Source organism: Nelumbo lutea, chromosome 6, assembly GCF_056320005.1.
Source record: "Nelumbo lutea isolate HS-2025 chromosome 6, American lotus-T2T, whole genome shotgun sequence".
In the NCBI taxonomy this organism is placed as follows: domain Eukaryota; kingdom Viridiplantae; phylum Streptophyta; class Magnoliopsida; order Proteales; family Nelumbonaceae; genus Nelumbo; species Nelumbo lutea.
Window position 1 is genome coordinate 55,523,930 of NC_142689.1, and position 4,339 is coordinate 55,528,268.

Genomic DNA, 4,339 nt, shown 5'->3' on the forward strand with positions numbered 1-4,339 from the left:
ATTGGATTCGAATTTGAATCCCGATTTGTGAGATCCGATCAAATCTTCAGATCAGATCTGGTCTATTTTTCATAATATCAAATCAGATTCGGATATACCATGATTCAAATCCGATCCGATCCGTTTGCATCAACACACCCAACTGCACTTGGTGTCTTGTGTGGTGTGTCACGATGCAAGGCATGTACACACCCAATTGCACTTGATGCCTTGTGTGGTGTGCCTTGGTGCGAGGTATGTGCACACCACAATGCCATTGATGCCCATGTCATGCACCATGATGCATGGTTTGTGCACACCCACAATAACTTGTGACTTTTGTTACTCTTTCATCATCTCACCCATACACCCCATGTTACCACTTTGTTGACCTATCCCCAACTCATCTTGGTGTGTCATTCTTGCCCAAAATTAGCTTACCTTTTCATAGAAGTGTTGTGTGAGTGTCCCCTTTAGATTCTATGCAATCCTATTCCACAAAATCATTTTCTCCCAATTTTTCATAATTTTCTTCATTTTTAGTAATTAAAAATTAATATTAACCCATTTTTATCAATACTTTTGGCAATAAAAGCAGCTTATTTTAGTGTCCAAATTTTGTGTGGTGTTCTCTTAGGTTCCATGTAATCCCCTCCAAAATTATTTTTCCTGATTTTCCAATTTTTAGTCACTTTTAGTAATTAAAATTTAATAAAAATATTATTTTTGTCAAAAATTTTATTTTAATTCATTTTATCAATTGTCATGCCTAATAATTATTTCAAGATAACCCCCAATATGATTTTTCAAAAAAGTATTATTTCCTTTTCCGAGACCCCAAAAGTTTAACGTCCTCTTTAAAAGGGTTGATGCTTGAAAAGAATGTGGAGAATTATTAAAGACTTGAAAAGCATGTAGGCAAGTCTGGATCCAATGATGGGCGGTTACTCCTGGTTTTGGTAGCATGTGGGCAGTTCAGAGTTCAGACTTGAAGAGCAACTATAGGGCACATGTAAGCATGTATCTCCATTTTCTCCGGTCGATCGAGACGGAAATTGGAAACCCAAAAATATACCATTTTAACCAATGATTGCTGGGTCGCATTTCATATTCTTTCCTCTTTGGTCATCTTCCATGGTCCAGTGACTCCAGTCCATCTACAATCAAGGTTCAAAGTATCAATACGATACGAGTTTTGGCCATATCATATCGATATTTGGAAACAGCCGAAATTCTATATTTTTAGTTTTTTTTTTATTTTAGTTTTTTTTAGAAGCTTTTAGCATGTTTTTTATTATTAAAAAAATTGGGGTCTGAAACACCTGGAAACAGGTGTTTCGGACCGTATCGTTTTCAAAAGATACGTTACGATATGCCCGATATCGTACCGATACTTTGAACCTTGTCTACAATCATAGATCTCTCTGTTGATTCAACAGAACATGAATCACAGTTCACCCCAATGTTTTTAAACCGCTGTTGACTGGAAGGTTGGACCGAAAACTGTCTAGGTAATTGGTTCCGTTTTACTCCAAATCCAGTCTTCACCTAAAAACCATTAAATTGGTCAATGATCCATTGACTCATATAGCCGAACCATTAACCTGTTGAACCTATTAAGAGGTTTTTGACTTTTTTTTTTTATTTTTATCAAAACAGGCTATCCATTTAAACCGAGTGGTCTAACCGTTAACCCAAAAACCAATGACTAGAACGATTCCAATTCCAGTACAATTTTTAAAACATTGATTCACCGTAACTGAGCAATTATAAACTTTCTTTATTTACAACCTAAGCATAAGCATGACGTGATTTCCATCTACCAACTATGGAAACCAAAGCCAAATACAATCTGCATTGACGCGGCTTCCACCTTGAATCTCCTTGCTTAATCAATTTTATTTCGTCCTTGAAGGCAAAATTTCCCAATATAGTGCTAGCGTTGCTGGCTAGAATTGGTAATACAGTTCACTTGTAGTTGCAGACTAATTCAACGCTGAAAAGTTACCCAAATAATTGTCCCACCAATCTGTTGTGATGATTCCTTTTTCTATAATGGGTGAAAGACTTAAACCTCCCTTAATATTTCTCCTAAATACAAATTTCCCTTCTCTTTTAATTAAATTGGACTAAGGTCTTTCTTTTTAAAGTTATATCTAACTAAATTATTAAAATGTCTCTTTTATCCTTGCTAATTCTTCAAATTTTTGAAAATAGTGGAATCCGAATCCGAGAGGATGCAAAGAAAGACTTGTGATTTGTTAATTCATCAAATTCTTCAAACTATCGTTGCCATAGCAATTTCACTCTTTCTTCCCAGTTTGAAGAAATGAAAAAAAATAAATAAATAATAACAATAGTAACAACAACAACAACAATAATAATAATATATGATCAAGTTTCTCATTGTAGTTTCACAAGAAGTGAGATTGGGGCATAATTCTTCATGTATCACAAGAGTTTTCTCACATTGTACTGGCCTTCGATTGATTTATCCCTTGGAACCATCATAGAAGTTGTATGTGATTTTATCAATAACAATCAATTATTTCCCAACTTTTAGTTAGGGGTGTCACTTGGATCAGGTCCAGTCCAATCCTAATGAATATTTTGGATCATTTTGAACTGATCCAATTTAATGTATGGATCATCCAATCCATTCAAATATGTTTTAATTTAGATTGATTTCTACCCAAAGAGGCCACGGGTGTGCCTCCACTGATCAAAGGTCCGGGATCCACCATCGGCCCATCAGGGATGGGGTTTGACCCATCATTTAGAATTGGCTTTTCAAAATTAGCTTTTTCAAAAAAAAAAAATCAGTAACATATAATGTTTTTGTCTGCAACCCACATTTTCTACCACAGTGACATGGCCCTGCAATGAAATAAGTAAATCAAAGCCTTTACGTTGCTGGCATGGCCCCACCCTGAATTAGATGAAGTGACTTCTTGGTGGAGCCACTTTAGTAGATCCAAGGCCATGCTTTTATAAAAGTACTTTTATAAAATATTTTTATAAAAATGTTTTCATAAAAATTCTTTCATAAAAGTGCTTTTATAAAAGTAATTTAATAAAAATGCTTTCAAATGGTATATTTTAAAATTTTGAAAGAAAATGAAGGATAAAATAGTCACTAATGCTTATTTAAGTGTTTATTGGAGAAATAGACTACCAAACACCCAATATAATAAGTACTTATTTTTAACTTAAGCACTCCCAAACATGGCCTTAGCCAATTGCAAAAGGAATAAGATGATAAGGGCAAAATTGAGTTTTTCATATGATGCCATATGCTAACTGATCCTAACAGAATGCCAAGGGGGAAGGGAGGTTTTTGTCTGATGATGTCAGACAACAGGGGTGATCTTAGTCTAATTCCAAATTTGAGGGAAGATTTTAATATTTATGAAAAATATGAAGGGAGGATTAAGTCGTTTATAGTTTTAATTACCCATAATACTTTCCTCACTGTATTTCCTTTTTTGTGTGGGTTATTTTCATGGTTTCAAACTTAAAGAAGTTTGTCTCATTCGGTGGAAACTATTAAAAAACTGAAAAAGATTAACGAAAAGGAGGGTAGAACTTTTTCTTTCATGTCTTTTTCAGTCCAAGATGGTGCCGTCGCGTGATCTTGTTCTTCCAGAGTCTTTCATCTAGGACCATTAACATCTTTGGCGCATCTTTCTTTTCCCTGAGACTCAAAAGAGAGGGGATTGAGGGAGAAAGATGGAACCACCATCGACCCAAGAGATGGGCTCAAGAAACAATTTCTCGGCAGGCGAAGATGAGCAAGACAAGATTGTCAACGAATGGTAAGTTGTAATGAACCCAATTCTTCATTTCTCTTTTGTCCGTTCCTGTTTCATTAGATCTATATTTGTTATTATTCATTCTTTTTTTTTCATTGAATGTTTTAATGCAGTTGTTCGTGCTTCTACGACTGCTTGGAGAGCCTCTTCGATTTCTTGTGCTGCTCCTATCTCTGTTAGCTCTATAGTCTTAATGTAGCTCTGTCTTCTTTTTTTTTTTTTTTCTTCCTGATTTCTCTGCAAATCGGAACTCAAGTACTGATCTAACTGATGCTATTTAGTACTCAACTGGTCATTGTGTTGATATTGTTCTTTTCCCTGTGTATGTTTGCTGTCCACCTTCTAAAAGCAAAGATTCAGATTATACAATTTAAGGACCTGAGAAAAGGATGATAAACAAACGATGGAGCAAAACTCTATGGGAATTCCGATCTGGTTTTTGAGTTCTGTTCCATCCATTCTATTCGATCAAAAATGTGAGCCAGGTTGAACGCCGTCGGTTGATAAGCAAGAGAATGCATTTGTTGGTATGACTTGGGAGATTGAAG

General features: G+C 35.3%; 1 long non-coding RNA gene across 1 annotated transcript; it reads left to right on the top strand.

Annotated features, from left to right (window-relative positions):
* Window positions 1-3,507: 3,507 nt before the first annotated feature.
* Window positions 3,508-4,095, top strand: LOC148848965 (uncharacterized). Its single transcript, XR_016100379.1, has 2 exons — window positions 3,508-3,794; window positions 3,905-4,095. It is a non-coding gene; the product is annotated as an uncharacterized LOC148848965 (long non-coding RNA).
* The last annotated feature ends 244 nt before the right edge of the window (window positions 4,096-4,339 follow it).